The sequence below is a fragment of the Mesoplodon mirus genome, assembly GCF_964341445.2.
Source record: "Mesoplodon mirus genome assembly, chromosome: 1".
In the NCBI taxonomy this organism is placed as follows: Eukaryota; Metazoa; Chordata; class Mammalia; order Artiodactyla; family Ziphiidae; genus Mesoplodon; species Mesoplodon mirus.
In genome coordinates this window covers 88,760,378-88,788,370 of record NC_138976.1, presented here as the reverse complement: position 1 = coordinate 88,788,370, position 27,993 = coordinate 88,760,378, and the positions used below count along the sequence as shown (strand labels likewise).

Sequence of the window (27,993 nt, the reverse complement as noted above, 5' to 3'; positions counted from 1 at the left end):
GGTGAGGCCCTAGACACATGAGCGAGCAGGGCCAAGATGAGCAAAGTCAAACAGCCAATTCACAGCTGACCGTAGACATGTGAGTGAGCCTCACCAGGCCCAGTTCAAATCAGCAGGAAACACCAGCTGAGTTACAGACAGCTATTCTAAGCTTCTGGTTGCCGTTCTAAGATTCTAAATTTGAATTTTTTTTAAATGTAGCAATATCTAACTGGTACCTCTAGCCTACTCAAGGGACCCCCTTGCTAAACTGACAGAATAGTGCAGCTAATTAATAGCAAGTATCTTTGAGAAATCTATCTATGTAAATCACTACTAATAAATCTAAGTTTTAGGAAAGTGTTAAAGTAAAAGTCTACAAATGGTTTGCTGCTTATAAAGACCTGCATGTTCTCTATCAGAATTAAGTATTAAATTTAGGCCCAAATGTGAAAACTGGCTCAGTTACAGATCAGCACATGGCATGTATTCAAATACCAAGAGGAGGTTGATTCAAAGATTTGAAACGGTTTAAAAATTCAAACAATAAAATTATTTTTGTATGTCATTGATTTTTAAATGAAGAGATTATTTTAGCAACTTAATTGTTCAATTCAATTTTTTAAAACTTGCTTTCACTTAGACTTATTGTACTTTTAAATTTCCCTTAAGACTTAGTCTGGGAGATTTTAGTTTTAAATGGCATCTAGCTGGCTGCTGCTCCCTTCTCCAAAAATATCTAAAAGGACCCAGAAAAAAAGATTAAAAACAGCAACACTAAAAACTGACTATTGCCTAAATTTGGAGGGAATTTCCTTTAACTATTAAACCAATGGAGCTTAAATGAGCAAAGCAGGCAATGACTGATCCATGCATCGCTCTGAAAACAAGGATGACCCACCTAAAGGGTGAAGAATTTTCTTTCTCACGCACTCTCTGACCCTCTGGCTTGGAGAGGCATGCTTATATCCAACCAGAAAAAAATGATTAACTACATCTCAACTGAGTGAAAAGAGATATGATAAAACCATAATACTGTTTCCACTTTCCCTCCTCGGACTCCCCAACGTCTTTTTATATCCTGCAACACCCAAAAAATATGAAGACAGAGAAGGCAAAGAGTACGTGAGGATCAGAAGTCACACATTATATCTAGGTGGTGTGACCCACCTAGTTTTATCTGGAAGGGAGAAGAGACTAGAAGAACTACTTCTAGTACTACTACTTTTAAAAGTTTCATTTAGGGGCTTCCCTGGTGGCTCAGTGGTTGAGAGTCCGCCTGCCGATGCAGGGGACACGGGTTCGTGCCCCGGTCTGGGAAGATCCCACATGCCGCAGAGCGGCTGGGCCCGTGAGCCATGGCCGCTGAGCCTGCGCGTCCGGAGCCTGTGCTCTGCAACGGGAGAGGCCACAACAGTGAGAGGCCCATGTACCGCAAAAAAAAAAAAAAAAAAAAAAAAAAGTTTCATTTAGAAGACTAATATATACTTTATTAACTCAGATTGCCAGAGAATCAGACTTGGGGCTAAGAGGTGATACTATCATGATTTAGTTAGAACCAATTTGGTAAATGCCTACCATCTAGACACTAGAATTTACACCAGAACTAAGTATATCTAGCCACCATGTAGTTAAATATGAGTCAGTTAACTCCCAAGTCAACAATAAGAAAATCTATCTTTACATATACTGTATTAACAGATACTAGATTAGATATTATATATCAAGAAGAAATTTTTAAAAAGAAAATAATTATTGAAATAAAGCCAGTAGACTTCCACTTCAGGGAATGTGGAGTAGACGTACTTTTCCCTATTTCTCCGGCTAATAGGTACAAGTAAAATATCCAGGATACGTTTTATACAAAACAAATATAAAAGCACTCGGAAAGAGAAGAGAAAACAAGACAGACCAGCTAGGGACCTCAGGATTGAAGGAAAGACCTGATGGTGAGTGAGCTTCCTTGGTTCTCCTATTGCCTCATATATCCCAAATTTGGAGCTGAAGAATCTGAAAGCCAGAGAATGCCGAAAGAAATCCATACCAAGACAAAACATAGTTAAACTTCTGAAAACTAAAGACAAAACAAAAATCTTCAAAGCAGCTGGGAAATGATACAGCTATAGGAGGGCAACAATTCAAATGACAGTGGTTTTCTTATCAGAAATCATGGAGACCACAAGGAAGTGGCACATGTTTTCAAGAATCAAAATAACAGAGTTTTGAAATCAGAATTCTATATTCAGTGAAAATATCTTTCAGGAATGAAGGGAAAATCAATATATTCTCAAAGGAAAGAAAACTAAAAGAATTTGTTGCCAACAGATACACCCTTTAAAAATGGCTAAAAGACATTATCTAAATGAAATCAAATGATTAAAGTAGAAATCATGAAACATCAGGAGTGTCTTCTTGAAAATAGACAGTAAGTAAAAATATTGATAAATAGAATTGACTCTCCTTCTCCTCTTGAGTCTCCTAAAGTATGTTTGATGGTTGAAACAAAATTGTAACACTATCTGATGTGGTTTTAAATGTATGTCTCAGAAATATTTAGGCCAACTTTATTATAAAAGGTGAAGGGCAAAAGGAGGTAAAGGGACATAAGGTTTCTACACTTCATGAAAATCGGTTGAATAACCACATCACTAGAATGATAATTATGTCTAGGTAATGTAATAGCTAGAACAACCATTCAAAAGCTATGTAAAAAGATATACTCAAAACCACTATAAATATCATGTTCACAGCACCAAAAAACAAAACAAAAACACCATAAATAAATCAAAATTAAATTCTCAAAATATTTTAAGTAACCTACAGGAAGACAGGAAAAAGAAAAAGGAGGGGGAAAAAAGAAAGAACAATAGAAAAAAAGTAAAATAGCAGACTTAAGTCCTAATATATTAAAATTATATTAATGTGAATAACCTAAATACATTAATTAAAAGACAGAGACTAGGATGGTAGATTAAGAAACAAGACCCAACTATATGCTATCTACAAGAAATTCACTTCAAATATAACAATGTAGGCAGGTTGAAAGTGAAACGATGGAAAAAGATGTAACAGGCAAATATTAAACTAAAGAAAACAGAGGTGGCTACATTAATATCAGATAAAATAAACTTCAGAGCAAAGGAAATTACCAGAAACAGGGAGGAACATTATATGATATAAGGATCAATCCACCAAGATTAGCAATCTTAAATGTGTATATACCGAACAACAGAGCTGCAATACATGTAAAGCAAAAATTGTTAGAACTGAAAAAGAAATAGAAGAATATACAATTATAGTTGAAGACTTCAACAATCCTCTCTCAATAATTGATAGAACAACTAGACAGAAAAGCAGCAAGGATACAAAAGAACTCACCAACACCATCAACCAATAGGACCTGATCAACATTTATAGAACATTCCACCCAACCAGAGCAGAATATCCATTCTTTTCAAGTACCCACAGAAAATATACCAAGATAAACTATGTCCAGGACCATAAAATAAACTGCAACAAATTTAAGATAATTGAAGTCATACACAGTGTGTTCTCTGATCACAACAGAATCAAACTAGAAATCAATAAAAGATGACAGGAAAATCTCCAAACACTTAGAATCTAAATAACACACTTCTGAATAAACTGTGGATTAAAAGGAAGTCTCAAAGGGAATGATAAAAAATAAACTGAATGAAAGAAAATAAAAATGTCTAAAAATTTATGAGAGAAAATTAAAGCATTGCTGTGAGGGAAAATGATAGTACTAAATGCACACATCAGAAAAGAGAAAAAGTCCAAATCAATTATCTAAGTTCCCAACCCAAGAACCTAGAAAAAGAAGAGCAAAAGAAACCAAAGCAACCATAGGAAGAAAACAATAAAAATAAGAGCAAAAAATCAGTGAAATAGAAAACAGAAAAAAAAATAGAGAAGATCAGTGAAACAAAGAGCTGGTCCTTTGAAAAGATCAATAACATGATAAAGAAAAGAAAGAAAGATGACACAAATTTTAATATCATTAACGAAACAGAGGACATAAGTACATATCCTATAGATATCAAACAGATAATAAGGAAATACTATAAATAACTCTACACACATAAATATGACAATTTAGATGAATGGACCAGTTCCTCAAAAATCACAAATTATTACAACTTATTCAATATGAAATATTAGATGAATAACCCTATAACTAATAAGGAACTTGAATTATAATTTTTAAATTTCCATAAAAGAAATCTCCAGGCCCAGATGATTGCTCTGGAGAACTCAATAAAACATGTAAAGAAGAATTAATACCAATTCTACACAAGCTTTTACAGAAAACAGCAGAGGAGAGAGCACTTCTCAGTTCACTTTATGAAGCTAGTATTACTCTGATACAAAACCACACAGACCAAGCACACAAAAAGGAAGACTACAGACCAATACCCCTCATGAGTATAGGAGCAAAAATCCTTAACAAAATATTAACAAATAGAATTCAGCAGTTAAGAAAAAAAAAAAGAATTGTACTTCATGACTAAGTAGGAATTATTCCAAGAATGAAAGCCTGGCTCAATATTTTTAAAATCTATAACAGGCTAATAAAAATCACAGTATCAGATTAGTCAATGCAGAAAAACATTTGACAAAATTCACATCCATTCATGTTTTCAAAAAAAACTCTCAGAAAAACAGACAAATGAGGGAACTTCCTTAACTTGATAAAGAGCATCTACCAAAAACTACTAACATAACACTTATGGTGAAAGACTAAGATCAGGAGCAAAGGATATCCACATACCTCACTCTTACTCAACATAGTAAAGGAAACTCCAACCAGTGCAGGAAGCAAAAACAGTGAAGAGAGATCAGAAAGAAAGAAAGAAATTATCTATATTTGCAGATGATGTGATTGTGTACACAGAAAATCCCAATGAACCAAAAGAAAACTCCTAGAATGAATAAATGAGCTCAGCAAGGTCACAGGATTCAAAATAAACATTTTTTGGTATTTTTACATAAGAGCAGTTAGTATGTGGATCCCAAAATTAAAAGCAGAATTCTACTTACAGTTTCTCAAGAATAAATACAGGACTTGCAGGCTGAAAACACTGATGAGAGAATTCAAAGAATATCTGAAGAAATGAAAAGACATAACATGTTCATGGACTGGAAGCTCACTGTAGTAAAGATGTTATTTCTCTCTGACTTGATGCACTAGCGTAACACAATTCCTATCAAAATCCCAGCAAGATTTCTTATAGACAATATTATTCTAAAATATATATGCAAAGGTAAAAGAACTAGAATAGCTAAAATAATTTTGAAAAAGAAGAAAAAAGTGGTAGGGATCAGTCTACCTGATTGCAAATTTTGTTACACACTTTTACAATTAACCCTTAAACAATGTGGGGGTTAAAGGTGTCGATCCCCATACAGTTGAAAGTCTGCATATAATTTGCAGTTAGCCCTCTGTATCTTTGGTTCTTCATTCTCAGATCTGCAGATCATGTAGTATTGTAGTACATATTTATTGAAAAAATCCATGTACAAGTGGACCAGTGCAATTAAAACTTGTGTTGTTCAAAGATCAACTGTATATATGTATGTATACATACGTGTGTATGTATATACATATATGTGTGTGTGTATGTGTGTGTATATATATATATATAACCATATACAACATTCAAGACTGTGTGTGGCATTGATGGAGGAAGAAACACGTAGATCAATGATGCAGAATAGAGAACCCAGAAATAAATTCACACAAATATGTCCAATTGATTTTGACAAAGTATAAGAACAATTCAGTGGAGTAAAAACAGCCTTTCAACAACAAATGGTGCTGGAACAAGTGGACATTCATGAGTAAAAAAACATAAACAAAACATACAAACCAAAAAAGCAGAACCTTAACATAAGTCTCATATCTTATATAAAACTTACTCAAAATGGATCACAGACTTAAAATGTAAAATATACAACTATAGGGACTTCCCTGGTGGTCCAGTGGGTAAGACTCTGTGCTCCCAATGCAGGGGGCCTCGGTTTGATCCCTGGTCAGGGAACTAGATCCCACATGCATGCCACAACTAAGAATCCACATGCTGCAACTATGAAGGCTGCATGCCACCACTAAGAAGCCCACATGTTGGGACTTACCTGGTGGCGCAGTAGTTAAGAATCTGCCTGCCAATGCAGGCAGGGGACACGGGTTCAAGCCCTGGTCCGGGAACTAAGCCCATGCACCACAACTACTGAGCCTGTGCTATAGAGCCCACGAGCCACAACAACTGAAGCTCACATGCCTAGAGCCCATGCTCCACAAGAGAAGCCACCGCAATGAGAAGGCCGCAGGCCACAATGAAGAGTAGTCCCTGCTTACCACAACTAGAGAAAGCCCATGCACAGCAACAAAGACCCAATGCAGCCAAAAATAAAAATAAATAAATAAATTTATAAAAAAAAAAGAAGCTCACATGCCACAACTAAGACCCAGTGCAACCAAAATAAATAAATAAATAATAGCTAGATAGATAGATAGATAAATAAGTATATAAAATATTTAAATATATATATAAAACTTTTAGGAATAAAAATAGGAGAGTCTTTGGAATCTAAAGATAGGCAAAGAGTTCACACATTTGACATGAAGGGCATGATCCATAACAGAAAAAAAATAAGTTGAACTTCCATTAAAATTAAAAAACTTTTGCTCTGCAAAAGAACCTATTGAGAAGATAAAAAGACAAGGTACAGATAGGATGAAAATATCTACAAACTACATATGTAACACAGAAGTAATATCTAAAATATATAAAGAACTCAGAAAACTCAACAATAAAAAATTAAATAATCCAATTAGAACATGGGCAAAAGACATGAAGAAACTTTTCACAAAAGAGATATACAGATGGCTAATAAGCATATGAAAAGATGCTCAACATTATTAGTCACTCAAAAAATAAAAATTGAAATCACAATGAGATATCACTATACACCATCAGAGAAAATAGTGACAACATCAAATGCTGACAAGGATGCAGAGGAGGTGGACTAATGCATTGCTGGTGGAAACGTAAAATGGTACAAACACTCTGAAAAAGAAATAACATGCAACTACCATACAACCTAGCAATTGCATTCCTGGGGATTTATCCCAGAGAAATGAAGATTATGTTCACCCAAAAACCTATACACAAATGTTCACAGCAGCTTTATAGCTCAAAACTGGAAACAACCCAAATGTCTTTCAAAAGGTGAACAGATAAGCAATCTGTGATTTATTTACCATGGAATACTACTCAGCAATAAAAAGGATCAAACTACTGATACAACATTTTGGATGAATCTCCATAGAATTAAGATGAGTGAAAAAAAAAAGTCAATCCCAAAAGGTTACATATTATATGACTCCATTTATATAACAGACTTGAAATGACAAAATTACAGAAATTACAGTAGTTGCTAAGAGTTAACAGTGCTGAGCAAGATGGAAGTGGGTATGTATATAAAAGGGCAACCTGAGAGATTCTCGTGGTGATGAAAATGATCTGTATATTGAGTGTATCAATGTCAATATCCTGGTTGTGGTACTGTACTATAGTTTTGCAAGATATTATCACTGGGTCAAACTTGGCAAAGTATACACATGGAAGATCTGGACACTATAAAACTCTTATAGGAAACATAGGAAGAACACTCTTTGACATAAATCACAGCAAGATCTTTTTTAATCCACCTCCTACAGTAATGGAAATAAAAACAAAAATAAACAAATGGGACCTAATGAAACGTAAAAGCTTTTGCACAGCAAAGGAAACCATAAACAAGACGAAAAGACAACCCTCAGAATGGGAAAAATATTCTCAAAAAAATTAATGGACAAAGGATTAATCTCCAAAGTATATAAACAGCTCATGCCGCTCAATATTAAAAAATAAACAACCCAATCCAAAAATGGGCAGAAGACTTAAATAGACATTTCTCCAAAGAAGACATACAGATGGCCAAGAAGCACATGAAAAGCTGCTCAACATCACTAATTATTAGAGAAATGAAAATCAAAACTACAATGAGCTATCACCTCACACCAGTTAGAAGGGACATCATCAGAAAATCTACAAACAGCAAATGCTGGAGAGGGTGTGGAGAAAAGGGAACCCTCTTGCACTGTTGGTGGGAATGTAAGTTGATACAGCCGCTGTGGAGAACAGTATGGAGGTTCCTTACAGAACTTAAAATAGAATTACCATATGACCCAGCAATCCCACTACTGGGCATATACCCAAAGCAAATCATACTTCAAAAAGACACATGCACCACAATGTTCACTGCAGCACTATTTACAATAGCCAGGTCACGGAAACAACATAAATGCCCATCGACAGACAAATGGATAAAGAAGGTATGGTACATATATACAATGCACTATTACTCAGCCATAAAAAGGAATGAAATTGGGTCATTTGTAGAGACGTGGATGCATCTAGAGACTGTCATACAGAGTGAAGTAAGTCAGAAAGACAAAAACAAGTATCGTATATTAACGCATATATGTGGAACCTAGAAAATGGTATAGATGAACCGGTTTTCAGAGCAGAAACTGAGACACAGCAGTAGAGAAAAAACGTATGGACACCAAGGGTGGAAAGCAGCGGTGGGTGGGGGTTGTGGTGTGATGAATTGGGAGATCGGGGCTGACATGTATACACTGATGTGCATAAAATGAATGACTACTAAGACAATAAATAAATAAATAAACAAACAAGAAAAAAGAAAATTACTGCAAAACCAGATGATTTTACTGTAAATTATTTGAAATGTCTAAGCAATCAGTGATCCCCTTGTAGAAATTATACACAAATATTTTAAGATGCCAAGTGAACCAATTAATCTTATGAAATTAACATTAAAAAGATACAAAATCTAATTTTTAAAAATAGCAAACCATTCAAAACATGCTAAGTAAAAAAAGCCAGTCACAAAGGCCTACACATTGTATGATTCCATTTATATGAAAGGTCTAGAACAGGCAAATATAAAAAGATAGATATTAAATTAGTGGTTGGTGGGTGTGAAAGGAGATAGTAGAGTAGGAAAACCCTGAGCTCTTCTCTCACAGGGACACCAAAATTACAACTATTTACAGAGTAACTATTGATGAGAAAGACTGGAATCTACCAGAAAAGTTCTTCTACAACTAAAGATATAAAGAAGGAACCACAACAAGACAGGTAGAAGGGGTGGAGTCACCCATGCTCCCAGGTGGGCAACCCACAAATGGGAGAATAATTACAACTGCAGAGGTTCTCCCAAAGGAGCAAGGGGTCTGAGCTCCACATTGGGCTCCCCAGCCCGGGGGTCCTGCATCAGGAACACGAGCCCCCAGAACATTTGACTTTGAAGGACAGTGGGGCTTACTTTCAGAAGACCCAGAAAGCTGTGGGAAATAGACTCCACTCTTAAAGGGCACACACAATATCGCGCATACTCCAGGATCCAGGGCAGAAGCAGTAAATTGAAAGGGACCTGGTTCAGAACCACCCAACCAGCTGATCTTGGAGAGTCTCATGAAGACGCAGGAGGTAACTGGCACTCACCCTGGGGACACAGATACTGGCAGCAGATATTTTTAGTGAGCTCCTTCTACCATGTGGACACTGGTGCTGGCAAGTGCCATTTTGGAATCCTCCCTTGAGCATATTAGCCTCAGGACTGAGCCCCGCCCCAGCCCATCAGTCTGTACACACCAGAACTGGAGTGCAGCAGGCCAAGCAACTAGCCAGGCAGGAACATAGCCCCACCCCCAGCAGGTAGGGTCCCTTAAAACATCCTGAGCCCACAGCCACACCTGGACACAGCCCTGTCCACCAGAGGGCTCAGGACGTGGCCTCACACACCACTGTGCAGACATTAGACCCAGGACACTCAGGGTCCTGCATCCATAGATCTCAGGACCCAGCTCCACCCACCAGTGGTCAGACACCAATCCTAAGACACCCTGGTCCTCAGCCCTGCTCACCAGTAAGGTGACTCTAGCCTCAGGAACAGCCTCACCCACCAGTAGGGAGGCACCAGCCTCAGGACAACCTGGCCCTGATCCCACCCACCTGAAGGCCAACACCAGCTCTGAGATACTTTGTGTCCCTTAGCCAGCCATACTGGGATTCAGCCCCACTCACCAGCAGGCCAGCACAAGCTTCAGTACAAGCCAGAACCTGCAGCCAGCTGTGTCATGAAAGCAGCCCCACTCACCAACAGTCCGACACCAGGTCTGGGACCCCTGGGCCCATTTACGATCACGTCAAAAAGAATAAAATACCTAAGAATAAATCTAACTAAGGAAGTGAAACACCTGTACTATGAAAACTAAAAGAAAGTAATGAAAGAAATTGAAGAAGACACAAACAAATGGAAAGACATACCACATTCATGGATAAAAGAATTAATACTGTTAAAATGACCCAAGGCAACCTACAGATTCAATATAACCTCTATCATAATACCAATGGCATTTTTCACAGAACTACAACAAATAATTTGAAATTTTGTATGGAAGACCCCAAATAGCCAAAACTATCTTGAGGATGAAGTACAGAGCTGAAGGTATCACACTCCCTGACTTCAGACTATATTGCAAAGCTACAGTAATCAAAACAGCATGGTACTGGCACAGAAACAAACTCACAGAGCAATGGGACAGAATAGAGAGCCAAGAAATAAACCAGCGCACTTACAGTCAATCTACAAGAAAAGAAGTAAGGATATACAATGGAGAAAAGACAGTCTCTTCAATAAGCGGCACTGGGAAAACTGGACAGCTACATGGAAAAGAATGAAATTAGAACATTTCTCACACATTATACAAAAATAAACTTAAAATGGATTAAAGACCTAAATGTAAGACTGAAAACCATAAAAATCCTGGAAGAAAACATAGAACACACTTTGATATAAATCATAACAATGTTTTTTGGATCTATGTCCTAAGGCAAAGAAAACAAAAGCATAATACCATATGATATCACTTATATATGGAATCTAAAATGTGACACAAATGAACTTATCTGTGAAACAGAAACAGACTCACAAACAAGTGAGTGGTCTCCAAGGGGGAGGGAGATGAGGGAGGGATGGATTGGGAGTTTGGGATTAGCAGATGCAAACTATTCTATAGAGAATGGATAAACAACAAGGTCCTACTGTATAGTACAGGGAACTATATTCAATATCCTGTGATAAACCGTAATGGAAAAGAATGTGAAAAAGGATGTGTGTGTGTGTGTGTGTGCACGTGTGTGTGTATAACTGAATCACTTTGTTGTACAGCAGAAATTAACAGAACATTGTAAATTAACTATACTCCAATAAAATAAATTGTTTTAAAAACCATAAATTTTAAAATGGGGCCTAATTAAATGTAAAAGCTCTTGCACAACAAAGGAAACCATTGCCAAAAAGAAAAGGCAACCTCATGAATGGGAGAAAATATTCAATATTTCCAAATGATATGACCAAAAGTGATTAATATCCAACATATATAAACAGCTCATACAACTCAATATGAAAAAACCAAACAACATGATTGAAAAATAGGCAGAAGACTTCAACAGACATTTTTCTAAAGAAGACATACGGATGGCCAACAGGCACATGAAAAGATGCTCAACATCACTAATTATCAGAGAAATGCAAATGACATATCACCTCACACCTGTCACAATGACTGTGACTCAAAATACCACATACAAATAACAAATGTTGGCAAGGGGGTGGAGAAAAGGGAGCCCTTGCACGCTGTTGGTGGAAATGTAAATTGTTGCAGCCACTGTGGAGAACAGTATGGCGATTCCTCAAAAAACTAAAACTGGAGCTACCAAGTGATCCAGCAATTCCACTCCTGGGTATATATCCAAACAAAACAAAAAACACTAATTCAAAAGGGCACATACACCCCAATGTTCAGAGCAGCATTATTTATAATAGCCAAGATATGAAAGCAACCTAAGTGTTCACCAACAGATAAATGTATAAAGAAACATGATATATACATGCAATGGAATACTAGTTGGTCATAAAAAAATAAAAGAATGAAATTTTGCCATTTGCAACAACATGGATGGACCTGGGTGGTATTATGATTAGTGAAATACATCAGAAAGAGAAAGACAAATATTGTATATATCATTTATATGTGGAATCTAAAATATCCAACAAACTAGTGAATAAAACAAAAAAGAAACAGACTCACAGATATAGAGAACAAACTAGTGGTTACCAGTGGGGAGAGAGAGGTGGGGAGGGGCAAGATAGGGGTAGGGGTTAAGGGGTACAAACAATACTGTGTATAAAATAAATAAGCTACAAGGATATATTGTACAGCACAGGAAATATAGCCAATATTTTATAATAACTTTAAATGGAGTATAATCTATAAAAATTTTGAATCACTCTGCTGTATACCTGAAATGAATAGAATATTATATGTCAACTATACCTCAATTTTAAAAAACAGCAAGATATAATAAGTGTTGGCAAAGATGTGGAGAAAAGGGGAGCCTTGTGCACTGTTGATAGGAATGTAAATTAGTGCAGTCAGTATGGAAAACAGTATGAAGGTTCCTCAAAAAATTTAAAATAAAACTACCATATGATCCAGCAATCCCACTTCTGGGCACTCATCTGAAGAAAATGACAACACTAACTCAAAAAGATACTTACACCACCATGTTCACTGAAGCATTATTTAGAACAGCCAAGATAGGGAAACAACCTAAGTGTCCACAGGTGGATGAATGGATAAAGAAAATGCACACAAAATGGGCGGATTATATCTTAAATGAATTATGTATCAATAAAGCTGCTTAATATATATATATGTATATAGATATACAACCGGAGCCCCATAGCCAACTTCTGACTGGAAAGCTCTGCTTAGAGGCATCTAAGAACATTGAACTCAACATGGCAGAAATTAAATCCATCATCTTCTCAATGCTGTGTACTCTAGTGTTTCTATGTCGCTGAATGATAGCACCGTTACCCAAGTCAGAAACATGGGGGCCATCTGTGACTTCTCTCTCACTGCTTAATCAAGCACCAGGTTAACGGTAAATAAAAGAATTATGTTTCAATTCTGTTCATCTCTCCAACATGACTGCCACCATCCTTAACACATGCCATCACTATCACTCACCTAGACCACTAAAAATGCCTCCAATTTGGATCCATTCTTAATCCCCACAATCTTCTGTAAATGCCAATTCCCCAATTTGTGCCATTCCCCAGCTCAAACCTGTTGTAAATTTTCCCAGGATTCTTCAGACAAAGTCAGAATTTAACAAGGCTTCCAAGACTCTTCACCTCCAGCCCCTCCCCACACAACTCTGTCCTACTGTCGCACCAAACTCTTTCCAGTGCCTTTAAGGCTCCGGGCTGTCTCTTACTTTTGGATCTTGATACATCTTATTCCCCTGCCCTGGTTCCTTCTCCCTCTCCCCTCGGACTTTACCAGTCAAGTCTTATTTATCTTTCAGACATAAGTTCACAAGGCATTTCCTCTGAGAAACATTCCCTGGTGTCCCCAAAAAATTTAGAGCCGTATCACACTCTATTTGTGTAATCATCTGTCTTTCCAGAGAAATTTCAAGTTATGTGACGGCAGGAAAATAACCAGTCTTATTCTTTTTATCCTCAATGCCTAGTCTAGTGCCTAGTACATAGCAGTGCTGAGTAAATATTTGTTTAAAGAAGGAAAAGATCCTCATTTATGTGTACCTAAGGCTTATGAAGCTAGGTGAAGACTAAGGCATTTATATTCTTCTCATCACTGAGGTCCCATTCCCAGTTTTACTTATAATTTTTTTACTGGTTAATATTAACATTCATAACAAGAGTAGCTGCTGTCATGGCACAATTCTCAATCACCAAAAGCAGCTATGTTTTGTTTTGTTTTGTTTTTTACATATACAGGTATCTATCCTTTTTCAAATTCTTTTTGCATTTAGGTTATTATAGAATATTGAGCAGAGTTCCCTGTGCTATACAGTAGGTCCTTGTCGGTTATCTATTTTAAATATAGCAGTGTATGCATGTCAATCTCAAACTCCCAATCTATTCCTCCCCACACCCTTTCCCCCTAGCAACCGTTAAGTTCATTCTCTAAGTCTGTGAGTCTCTTTCTGTTTTGTAAATAAGTTCATTTGTATCATTTTTTTAGATTCTGCATATAAGCAATATCATATGATATTTGTCCTTCTCTGTCCGACTTACTTCACTTAGTATGATAATCTCCAAATCCATCCATGTTGCTGCAAATGGCATTATTTCATTCTTTTTAATGACTAAGTAATATTCCATTGTATATATGTACCACATCTTCTTCACCCATTCACCTATCGATGGACATTTAGATTGTTTCCAATGTTCACTGCAGCACTGTTTACAACAGTCAAGACATGGAAGTAACCATCTAACTTTCTTGAATAATTTAGATCCTGATTAATTTAGGCCAATCTCTTCCTGCTAGTCAATGATTAGTTCAGAGATAACTAAACTTAAATTTACTAGGAAAGTAAATTTCTTAAGAGAATCACAAGAAGTTGACTTCTCTCATTTGCTCAATGTGAATATGTATGGTGTTATTACTGGAATCCATCATTAGACCATGAGGGAAACCTATCTAAGTATGGGGTGAACAGTATTGATAGGAAAGCAGTGTTTTGTGTTTATGGTGACATAGTTTAATCAGTATGTTGATGTTTCTTTTACTTGCAGCCAAAAACAATCTAACAAATATATTTACCTTACATCGTTAAAAGGAACAATAATAAAAATGTTTTAAACTTAACAATGAACTTATTTAACAATGAGCACTAAAGAGTTCTCTACAAGAATTAGGAGCAAGTATGCTTATTATCAAAGATCACTATTTTAAATTGTTATGGAAACTAACCTGGCATTGAGACATTAAGTAGAAATAAGAGCTACAACTACTGAGCAAGAATGTAAAATAGTATCTAATACAGTTATTAGGTACCAGGAATTAACTGCCTTACATACATTATCTCACTTAATCCATAAAGGAATTCTATGACGTAAATGCTATAATTATCTTCATTTTACAGGTAAAGCAAGGGGAATTCAAGTAACTTAAGTAAAGGCAGAAGTTGGGATTTGCTCCAGGCAGACTGCTTTCAGAGACCATAGCCTTAACATATACACCCTTTTTCATAAACTGTACATGAAATAACTATTTGCCTGCAACACACACACACACACACACATGCAAGATAATAAACTCTAAAAGTCTTAGAATTACAAAGAATGTTTAATAAAAATTCTAGATACAGGATCAAAGGGAAGAGTTAACAGCTGGCTCCTTTCCTCTATCCTCATGGATGGCTACTGCTAGCTCAAGGAATTGTGAGGAGTAGATCTACAATGATTGCAAAATAAATAATAATCTCTAGCTAAGAATTTGTACAAACCAAGCACTCGTACCTCGTTGTTGAAATTAGAGTGAGGAATCTATATTGATAAGATGCAGCAGCCCTGGAGAATGGACTCTACTCCTGTATCCCTAGAGAGGTTACTTGATAAGCTATATAAAAGTTGAGATGGTCTACCACATAGCCCCATTTCTTAACACCATGCATATCTCAAGTGTGAAGTAACTGGAACATTGGAATCTGTGCCTGAAAATCATAAACTCTCTTCTATGTTGTTGTTGTGCATGCTGTTCTCTTGTCCATCTGTATCTTTTCCTAATGCTAAATTGACTTAAAGCTGGGTGAAGCCTATTGTGTTTTGTGAGTTTGATTGTTGCTCCAATACTAAGACCACTGCTGGAGAATGGGCACTGCAAAAGAAAATATTAGGGGCTTCCCTGGAGGTGCAGTGGTTAAGAATCCGCCTGCCAATGCAGGGGACACAGGTTCGAGCCCTGGTCTGGGAAGATCCCACATGCTGCAGAGCAGCTAAGCCTGAGTGGCACAACTACTGATCCTGCGCTCTAGAGCCCACGAGCCACAACTACTGAGCTCGTGTGCCACAACTACTGAAGCCCGCACGCCTAGAGCCCGTGCTCTCCAACAAGAAAAGCCACCACAATGAGAAGCCCACACATCACAACAAAGAGTAGCCCACACTCGCCGTTAGAGAAAGCCTGTGCACAGCAATGAAGACCCAACACAGCCAAAAATTAATAAATAAAATAAATAAATTTACTAAAAAAGAAGAAAATAACTGATTTCCCATATGCCTGAAATAACTAGTTAGAACTTATACTGCAGAATAGCATCCTTTAACAAAAACACAAGTGTAAAACAATGCTAGCAAGAAATGTACATCAATATTTAATTATCGCAAAAGTGAAATGAGATAAGCATTTTCTAACTCTTCTTTGGCAGGAATCTAACATAATACACCCTTTCTAGGGAAAAATTCAGATTTATGAAACTGAAACTTTAAAATATTCTTGTCTTTTTAGCCACTCATTTCATTTCAAGAATGTATCTTAATGAAATAGGCATGGTTTAGACAAATGTATGTGGACAAAACTACTCATCACACTGTGGTAATTTAAAAAAAAAGATTTCTTTAAAGGTAAATAAATATGACTTACAATATTAATAGCCATTAAAACTAATGTTTTTGAAGAATGTTAACTAGCTAAAGGTAAGATTAAAAATAAAAAGCTAAAGGCAAAAGCAGAATCCAAAACTGTATGCAGAATATTATTTCAATTGCACTACACACATACATACACACCCCACTCAAGCACGTATGTTGGAAATACACTAAAATATTAATCTTGTTCTTTCAGAGAGTAGGATTATGGATAATTCTATTTTCTTTTATACCACAAAATTTAATCTGCATGAGAGCAAAAATACATTTGTCTTGTTCATTGCAATCTTTTGAGAATGTCTCATATATTACAGGTGCTAAAGACATATCTTGAATGAACGTTTTTTCCCTTTTCTAAAATAAGTATTTATTGCTTTCTAATAGGAAAAATTCAATAATTATTTTAAATGTGTATATGTATATATAATCTGTCCTTGAATAAATTCTATACAGATTTGTAGACAGGCTAATTTCCGTAGATGGAAATTTACACATCATATAATTTTAATCCAAAAGAATTTGCTCCCAAACCCAAGTTTGTGCACCCAAACATCAAATTTTTATTAGTTATTTCCTTTTATTAGTTATATGCTCAACAAAGAAATTTTTTTAAGTATTTCCAGAATCTTTTTGACTCTACATTTCCCCCTTATTCTCAATTTCCATACCAAAAAATACAGTTAGATAATGTAATTCAAGAGGATAAACTTGGTCACTCATTAATGAAATGTTTTAACAAGGATAATGTTTCTTCCTTAATAAAAAATAAGTTTAGAGTACATTTGAAATGAAGTTCTAAGTGATTATCAGGGTTTCATGAAAATAAGGAAATTCTTGATCAAAATTTCATTCAGCAATACATGTGGAGGTTTGTGATCCTCTAGGAAAAGCACTGGGTCCCAAGAACAAGTGTTTGGCAAACTCTTAGACTGCAGTGGTGGAGGCCAGTTCAAACTAGTTTAATTGAAAAGGAAATTTAATGACTTACTGAACCAGGAAGTCATAGACACATATGGTGTCTGGCACAGTGAAATCAGTGGGCTCAAACAACATTATCAGAGCTTTCTTTCTCCATTTCATGATTCTATTACTCTACCTAGCTACATTCTGCATGCAGGCTATCACCACATGGTAGACGACATGACTACCAGCAAGACAACTACATCTTTCCTTAACATCCCTAGTTTAACATTTCCAGAAATAGAACTTCCCTATCTGTCTATATATCAATCCTATGCAATGCTCTGCTTGACCATCACCCAAAGTTGGTCAGACTCAAGGTTAAGGGCATAGTCCTCCAGACTGCCAAGTATGCCCAAGACTTCTAACACCAAGTGAAAAATCAGAGGGAACAGTCTCAAGACTGCTCTCATTTCAGACACCAGGCACAAGTTCAGTGTTCCCAAAAGGACACCCTTACTTCAGACCAGCTAGCTAAAAATTCAGGGGAGTTCTCATGACCACCCACAGGTTTGATGGTTCACTAGAACAACTCATAGGACTTGGGAAAACATTAGACTTATCATTATAGTTTTATTATAGCAAAAGGATACAAGTTAGAATCAACCAAAGGAAAACGTGCATAGGGCAAAATCTGGAAGGGTTCCAGATGCAAAGCTTTCACCATCCTCAGAGATGCATTACTCTTCCAGCACCTATACATGACAATACTCTAAGAGTACTCCCAGCTAAGGAGGCTCACCCAAACTTCCATGTCCAGAGTTTTTATGGGGGTTTAATATGTAGGCATGATTGATTGAATAATTACCTGCATGGTTTAGCTCAATCTCCAGCCCACATACTTCCCAGAAGTGAGTCTAACATCACGTGGTCTAAGGAGCCCACAGTTATATATAACTCCAGCCCATAGTTATATATAAAGATATATCTAGTTATATCAAGGGTTACAATTTATGACTAAGATATAAGGAAAGATAGATGGCTATAAACTTGTATATTTAGCAGTATTAATAGCAGAAGTAACCAGTGCCAATCCTGTCAACTGGAATATTGACACTAGCAGAATATGACAGAATTATGAACACCATTTCTGAACACCCAAGCTCCAAGTTCCATGGGAACAAATTTCTCAGGCCACATAAGATATATTTACTTTCGTTATATTAGGGATCATATGATCTAAACAATCACTTTTAGCCTAAAAGAGTTAGTAGAATGTCTAAGTTGTGAACAAAGAATAATAAGGAAGACAATCTTCCTTATTAATAATAAGCACCTTCCCTTCTCCAGAAAATGTCAAAGGGTTATGCTAAAATAATTTTCCACACAGTCTGAGCATCATAGTACTTCAAAGAACATTGCTTCAAAGCCAGACTCCCAGCCTGGAAATCTTCAAGCCATCTTTGACTCCTCCATCTCTTACATTCAATCAGTTATTAAATCTCCTGGATTTTTCCTTAAAATTTCTCTCAAGTTTGTTCCTTTAATCTCCATTTTCTCTGCCACCATCACAGTCCATGTCATCACCTTTTGTTAAAACTTTACCTCCTCCAGTTCTTTCTCCCTTGAATACAGCCTATAAAATTCTGCCTCTTTATCTCCCTAAAAATACTATTTATACTTACATCCTGCCATATCCTTGCCCTGGAGCCTGTAATCCAGTCAATCCTTTGATTCCAAGGGAGGAGCTTTTTAAAAAAAGCACTGATGCCAAAGTTCTACCTGAAGAGGTTCTGACTTAATTCATCTGAGTCAGAGCAAGTCATGAATTTTTCTTTAAAAGTTCCTCTGGTGTTTCTAACGTGTAGCCAGATTTGGGAACCACTGTGATGAATCTCTATTGCTTACTAAGTCAAGCTAGAACTCCTGTAGCAGTCACTGCAGGTGCTCTCCCCAGAGGCTTTACCATCCTTCTGACCTTTCTGTGTGTCCATTCCTTGGCTTTGGGGTGATTTGCTTTTAATAATTATCAGCACATACTACTCTCTTCCAGTGACTGCCCTGGAGCTACTAGAGCTACTTTGTCCCTGCTCCTGCAAAGAAAACAGGGAGGGCCTGGGAGTTTACATCCCCTGGGATAACCAGCAGTTGATGCCCAAATAATGTGGGAGTGTGACAGCCTAGCTCCCTTGCCTGGATTTGGACATATTCTGAGGTGTAATTTACACTTCAGAACTCCCTGGCAGGATCAGGCTGAAACTGGGACTTTGCCTAAAAAAACACACACACTTATTTGGCTTCTTCCCCTTCCCTTCAGGCCCTGACTCATTTCTCCTGGGAGTACTTCTCTAAGAAATCACTTGCACATGAATCCTCATCACAAGGTCTGCTTATGGAGACCCAAGGCAACCTAAGGCAACGTCTTGGTCAAAACAGTTCACAACTTGTCACACCGTGTTTTCTACAATTATCCAACATCCACCAGCAATGCTAGTTTTCTCATCCACTGTGCTTATTCCACACCACTCTTTAAACCTGCTATTTCCCCTCACCCAAGATGCCTCTTCCCTGCCTCTGTGTCCATCAAAACTTCCCACCTTTCAAAAATAAGCTCTAGATATCTCCGCCATCCCATGCAGAGCCCAAGGCCCTACCCACGGTAAGTGCTCAATAAATGTGGGTTGAACTGGTGTTGCCTCCTCCATCAAACTCACCCTGACAATTCCAGCACAGGTAACTCTAGCTGTCTTCTCTAACTTGTATATTTAATGTCAAATCCACAATCAGTTGTTAATTCTTTCAACCAATATTTGTGTGATTACTATGTACCAGGAACTGTGCTCATCACAGGAAGTGAAACAGTGATTGAGGATATTTCTGCCAGCATGGAGCTTACAGTCAAGTTAAGGACGCAGACATTAAGCAAATAATCACACAAATAAATGTTAATTTATAACCATGAACATCTAAGATGAGAAAAATGGTGCTGTAAGAGAATATATGAGTAGTAATGTCCTTATCTAGGATTTCTCTCAATAAATAATGAAGAAAGAACAACCTAAAATTACTGTCCTGTTTTCTATTCTAGGGGTTCTTAGACCCCCTTCCTCTGTAAAATTCCTACAAATTTTATGTAACTATGTATTATTCTATAAACAGATTTTCAAGGAGTCCATGACCCAAAATTTTGCACAATGTTAACCCTGTAGAAAACAATGCCATGTTTATAAACTGATTCCTACATGTGCTTTATCTATCTTATCTGTAGGTCCTTGTTTATAGAAATATTAGCATTTTTGTTTTTTATCGTATATCATTTAGTTTAACGTTAGACACAGGCACATCACTTAACAAATATTTGTTTTCCTCCCCCTGTTTTCAGCCTGAGTATTTCTACAGAACTCAGACCCTCAAAAACAAATTTTAAAAGTGTCTTTATCTTCTTTATTGAATAAGAGCCCATTTTGAGCAGTTGTGGTTAGAGTGACAATGATTATCTGGGTTTTCTCTGGGTACCAGGAAAACAAGAGCAACAAAACAGGATTTGCATGTTAAAACCTGCCTGTGCTACATTAGTGCCAAACAATTGTCACTACATTTCTTCAGAGTTCTGTTTCTTCAGGGAGTTAACACTTTCATTCTGGGAACTCCCTGCTGCATCCCCAAACCTTAGCTACCCTAAAAGTATATTACCAGGTAAAAGCAGAAAACATTCATTTCATACACAAAAAGATGAAAGCTGATTACTTCATCAGTTATACCGATCAATTTAAAAGAAAAACAATGAAAAATTAAAATTTCATTTCAAATGCCACTGGAAAATATTTGTGACTATTACACATACACTGAAAATAAGTGTTACATATGTATAAACTAAAAAATATGTGTTTATATATACTAGAAATAAATATGCTTTCAATATGTATATTTAAATATGTTGCAAATAAATTAATGTATATAAAGGCCATAATTTTTAACTGACATCAACAAATACCTGAACATAAAATAATAAATAAGATTATGGCAGATTCCAATATATTGTTAAAAATGTAATAATTTCAACAACTTGTACTTGAATCTCAGGTCCAGAAGACCTGAAATAATGGTGCAAAACGTGAAAAACACAGAAACCACAGAAAATATTAAAACAATACAATAATTAAACTGTTTAATCAAAGTACAAAAAAACCTTCAAGTTTATTGTCCTCAACCCCTATCAAAGACTGAAAGAGAGAAAAAGACTAATATAATGCCATATTCTCAATTCATGCTTTTCTTAAACTTCAAGCTCTGAGTCTCAAAGATAGGTTGTTACTAGGATATCTGAAGAGATGACACCATATGCACACATCAATATTTTAACAGACTGCCACTCTTGAATGATCCAGGGACCAAACACCAAATTTCTAAAATTTATTTCCTTTTCCCATAGGTTGACAACCCTTGTGCCCCTGTATTCCTGCTTAGCACTTCCATGATAGGTATGCAGATAAAGGAAGAGGAAGTTAGATGCAAATAATGTTGGCACTTAACAACAATTCAGGTATAAGGTTTGATATAGTAATTGAAATCCATAGTTCAATCTCAAAGCAAGACTGGATTTATAGTTTTCCTTTCTTGTTAGCACATGGGATCAAATGCATGCTAAGTAGTTATACGTTAGAAACCAAGTCTCAAAAATGACTTTAGGAAGGTAGCATCAGGTACAAAATTACTGTCCATACAGGGAATGATGACAAGGAATCAAAGAGTATAAGGCAATCTAATTTTGCCATCTCTTGCTTCTACTTTCTAGGGCTTTGAAGCAAAGATTTGTGTTTCCTAACCTTTTGTCCTCCCAGGAATGTAGTACTCCCATAGACACTGTCACAATTCTTCATGCTAACTCTACACTTTCTTTCGCTGCTTCAATACAAGTAAAGATAAACTGATTTTACTGTAAATACGGATGGTTTTGATTTAGCTCCCCCTTTTTTTCTTTAAAGATGATGTTGGGGGTAGGAGTTTATTAATTTATTTATTTTTGCTGTGTTGGGTCTTCGTTTCTGTGCGAGGGCTTTCTCTAGTTGTGGCAAGCAGGGGCAACTCTTCATCGCAGTGCACGGGCCTCTCACTGTCGCGGCCTCTCTTGTTGCGGAGCACAGGCTCCAAACGCGCAGGCTCAGTAGTTGTGGCTCACGGGCCTAGTTGCTCCGCGGCATGTGGGATCCTTCCAGACCAGGGCTCGAACCCGTGTCCCCTGAATTAGCAGGCAGACTCCCAACCACTGTGCCACCAGGGAAGCCCCTAGCTCCCATTTTTAAAGTCATTTATTTATTTATTTATTTATTTATTTATTTATTTTTTTGTCCCTGCGAAACGCAGGCCTCTCACTGTCATGGTCTCTCTGGTTGCAGAGCACAGGCTCCGGACGCACAGGCTCAGTGGCCGTGGCCCATGGGCCCAGCCGCTCTGCGGCATGTGGGATCCTCCTGGACCAGGGCACGAACCCACGTCCCCCGCATCAGCAGGCAGACTCTCAACCACTGCGCCACCAGGGAAACCCAAAGTAATTTATTCTTAAATGTCAGCATTTGAATTATTAATGGCCAATGATCTGCTACCCACTTCATGAGTAATGAAGACTGACCAATATGTTGATATCCCAAAGTGGACAGCTGCTGACCATAAACAATTAACACTAACTTGCCTATTCTAACCAAGGAACTAAAGAACTGTGAGATACCTAACACAGCATCCTACAACTGAAAAATGAAATACTTAGTAGCCATTTAGTCCTGTATTTTGCAACTCCTCTGTCAGGAACTCTCATATGCAATGAAAGACTACCAAATTTTTCTTTCCTTCCCTACTGACACTTTTAGCCAGGGTGAGGGGAATAAAGGTGATAGTAACCATAGTAGAAAGGAGATAGGCTAATAAATATGATGGAGGAGGTTTCACATGTGTATTATATATATAATATGATTGTGGATGAGTGCCATGGAAGAAACAACATCTAGAGGTCAGGAAAAAGGCAGCCGCACTGTGCCCCAAGAAGGGTCACTGGGCTGTCACTGACCAGGAAAGACTCACTAAAAGCAGTGGGATAGGACTTAAATGTTTTTACTTCACTTCACAGTCAGCCAAAGTACTGCATTTTTCAAATTGGATTCATACTTGGGTTGCTTTCACTATGTAAATAAAACAAATGAAGAATTTTTCAATAACAATGGATCTTTTACTTGGCATATTAAACCCCTCCTCCAACACCACCCCTCAACCCCGCCACTACCACCACCCTTAAGCCAAGGCACTCCTCCAATGACTTTGATTGAGCCTTTTGTAGAATTATGAACTTGGAGAGCTTTTTAAAGGAGAAAAGAACGAACTGAACGCCAGGTGGGATTTAGCCAAAGCTGTCACAGCTCTGGTTGTTACCCCTCATAATCCATCTTGCTGAATCAAAAAGCAAACTGTGAACAAACAGCTTAGGCAGTTTGTTTGAAGATACACTCCTGTCTTTCTAGGAGGGATTAAGTCATGGCTACAGTTTGTTTGGAAAATGATTATCCACATGAAAATTATTAAATTCATGTCGCATCTCTTTGAGCCAAAATGTTTTATAACTTTTCGCCTCTGGATCATAGTGACAATGATGCTGTAGTTTTTATACGAAAACACAGGCTCTCTCCACAGTCTTTCAAAAAGTCGTCAATTTTTTTTGCATTTGCCACAAGCATACAGAGATGTTGACTTTCAAACTTTTAAATAATAAGGGTTCAAGCTCTGCCTTTAAAAGGCATCACAGCAATACCAGATGTGGAGAGAAGAGGATTATTTTCAGCTTTTATTCTAAACACTGGATTCCATAAAAGCCACATTCATACCCTGCCGGGGGAGACAGATTAAGTGGCTGAGAGCTTGAGCAAGAAAGGAAGAATAAAGGCAACCCTGTGATACATCAGAAGTAAAGTGTTTTCCCTTAAGAGTATAGAATGGAGTGATATTAAATTTTCATTGTGGTAAGCAGATCTAAACCTTAGAATACAGTATAATCTCTAAATATCTAAGCAATCAGCCTCTTTTATATCACCAAATATTGCATTTTTGATACTCAACGTAGTTTGGTATGCAGGTAACTCTTGAATTGAGGTGAGAAGAGAGGCTGGGGGAGGAGGGTGCTATTCAACAAACACTAAATGGTTGCTATGTTTCAGGCACCATGGTGGGTCTTGCATAAACAGGCTTAATAAAACACTGGCCCTGTCTTCTTATACTCATAGTCTAGTAAGGGAGACAGACACGTAAACAACAGATTACTAACCATTGTGATAAAGAGCACAATAGAAGGGTAACCATTATGTTGATTAAGCAGAACTCCACAGAATGCAAACAAACGAAAAAAAACCCAAACAACAACTTCATTCATTCCCTTTATAGTAGGTCCTTTATAACCAATCTGCAGATTCATTTTTTTCTCTTGTCCTTTGAAGAAAATGTTGGGTAAGGAAAGGTCCCATAATTTTCTTAGACACTCTTCTTTTAAGTTACTTTTAGTGCCAAGAATAATCTAGCTCAGTAATAATAATGTCTAGTCCAGTTTATTAACTAAAACACCAACTTGATTTAAAGTTAAAACTTCTTCCCTCTGCCAACTGGTAGTAGTTTCAACCTGGGACACTTTAAGTGGAGGAGAAGGGTATGGTCTTCTTTTTCTCTATTTCCTCCCTTGCCTTCTTTAACCCATCCAACTCCCATCTCCACACACAAAATTGCTTCTGTTTCCATCAGGGATGGAACTAGGCAAAGAGAGAAGAAAGCATCAGGAAATGTCTTAACTTGACTGGTACTATTAGAATCTGAACAAAGTAAATTCTTTCTCTAATAAGGTGAATTTATTTATTTACTTACCCCACGAATATTAATGGAACACCAATTATATTTTAAAAACTGTTACAAACACTGAGGACACATAATAAAAAAAATCAAAGTCCCTGATTCCATGGACTTTATAGTCTAGTGGGGGCTATAAGTCGACATACATTATACTAAATATATATAATTTATTCAGATAGATTGTATGTAAAATACAATGTTAATTACATTAAAAATATGTTAGATGGTGACAAGTGCTATGGAAAAATATTAAACAGGAAAGGGGGATAAGGAGCATGAGAGGTAGGTTAATTTTACTTAGGGCAGTCAGGAAAGCTTTTTCTGATAAGGCGATATCTGAGCAAGAGACCTGAAAAAAACTGAAGGATTTAAGCCAAGAAAATATCAGATTAAAGAGCATTCTGGCCTGAGAGAATAATAACTGCAAAGGCCCTGAGGTAGGCAAATGTTTAGTATGTTCAAAGAACAGCAAGAAGGCCAGTAGTACGGCTAGAGTAGAACAAGAAAAGGAAAGAATGTTGGAGATGAGGCCAAAGAAGTAGAAAAAACTTAGATCGAATGTAAGGTATGCAGAGGCCATTGGGCTTTTTTCTGAGTTAAAGAGAGAAGCTCCTGGAAGTTTTGAGCAGAGAAGTAAAATGATATAATGTATGTTTTTAAAATATCAGTCTGGCTTCAAGGTGGAGAACAGCTGGTAAGGCAAACGTGGAAGCAGGAAGGCAATTCGGAGGCTACCAGGAGAATTTAGACAAGAGATGACGGTAGCTTGAATCACTATGACTGAGTAGGAAGCAGGTAGAGAGCATTAGACAGATCTGAATATACTATAAAAGGTTTAATGATGGACCAATTATGTGTATGAGAGTGAGAAAAAAGTCAAAGCTAACTGCAAAAAAAAAATTTTTTTTTTTTTGCGGCACGCGGGCCTCTCACTGTTGTGGCCTCTCCCGTTGCGGAGCACAGGCTCCGGATGCGCAGGCTCAGCGGCCATGGCTCACGGGCCCAGCCACTCCACGGCATGTGGGATCCTCCTGGACCGGGGCACGAACCCGCATCCCCTGCATCGGCAGGCGGACTCCCAACAACTGCGCCACCAGGGAAGCCCACTGCAAAATTTCTGACCTCAGAAACTCAAAGAAGGATGTTGCTACTTATAGAGATAGGGGAATATGTGAGAAGGTAAGGTTTGACTTAAAAAACAAACAAGCAAAGGAAACAAAAGCAAATAAACAAATGGGACTACATCAAACTAAAAAATACAGCAAAGAAAACTACCAACAAAACGAAAAGGCCACCAGTTGAATGGGAGAAGAAATCTGCAAACAATGTATCCAATAAGGAGTTAACATCAAAGTATACAAAGAACTCATATAACTTAATGTCAAAAAAACAAACAATCCAATTAAAAAATGGGCAGAGGAACTGAACTGATATTTTTCCAAAGAAAATGGCCAGCAGGCACATGAAAAGATGCTTAACATCACTAATCATCAGGGAAATACAAATCAAAACCACAATGAGATCTCACCGCACACATGTAAGAATAGTTATTATCAAACAGACAACAGACCAGCTGGGCCTGGCACGTTGGCGCCCCCCCTGCCACCACCACTGCCACCACTGCCGCCCACCTGCCACAGGGAGCGAGCTCAGGGTCCCGGCCGTGTTGCACCGTGGCCCTGTACCACACAGAGGAGCACAGCCAGCCCCACTCCTGGTTACCACCTCTTTTTCAAGAATGTAGCTGGTCACTACATTTCCCCTTTCATGATATCCCTCTGAAGAGGAAAATGGCATTCCTACAAAGAGAGCACGAAATGATGAATATGAGAATTTGTTTAATATGGTTGTAGAAGTACCTCCGTGGACAAATGCTAAAATGGAGATTGCCACAGAGGAGTCATTGAATCCCATTAAACAAGATGTAAAGGATGGCAAGCTTCCCTATGTGGCAATTATCTTTCCTCACAAGGGTTATATATGGAATTATGGTGCCCTCCCTCAGACTTGGGAAGATCCCCATCAAAAAGATAAGAGCACAGACTGTTGTGGAGATAATAATCCTATTGATGTTTGTGAGATACGCTCAAAGGTTCTTTCTTGTGGAGATGTTGCTCATGTGAAGATCCCTGGAATTCTGGCTCTTATTGATCAGGGTGAAACAGATTGGAAATTAATTGCTATCAATGTGAATGATCCTGAAGCCTCCAAGTTTCATGATATTGAAGATGTTAAGAAGTACAAACCTGGTTACTTAGAAGCTACGCTTAATTTAATTGGTTTAGATTTTATAAGATACCAGAGGGAAAACTGGAAAACCAGTTTGCTTTTAATGGAGAATTCAAGAACAAGGCTTTTGCTCTTAAAGTTATTAAATCTACTCATGAATGTTGCAAAGCATTGCTTATGGAGAAGTGTGATGGAGGAGTTATAAATTGGACAAATGTGCAGGTATGTGATAGCTCTTTCCATTGCTCTCAAGAGGAAGCTAGATCATTAGTTGAATCAGTGTCATTTTCACTGAATAAAGGAAGTAATGAAGAAGATCAAGTATGGCACTTCCTTGGCAAGTGATGAGAACACGTGAAGTTCTGCCATCAGGATTCCAGT

At 37.4% G+C, this 27,993-nt stretch overlaps 1 pseudogene across 1 annotated transcript; it reads left to right on the top strand.

Moving 5' to 3' along the window:
• Positions 1–17: 17 nt before the first annotated feature.
• On the top strand, positions 18–27,993 carry LOC309801815 (inorganic pyrophosphatase 2, mitochondrial-like; annotated as a pseudogene). Its single transcript has 2 exons — positions 18–79; positions 26,945–27,993. The product of its transcript is annotated as an inorganic pyrophosphatase 2, mitochondrial-like (transcript).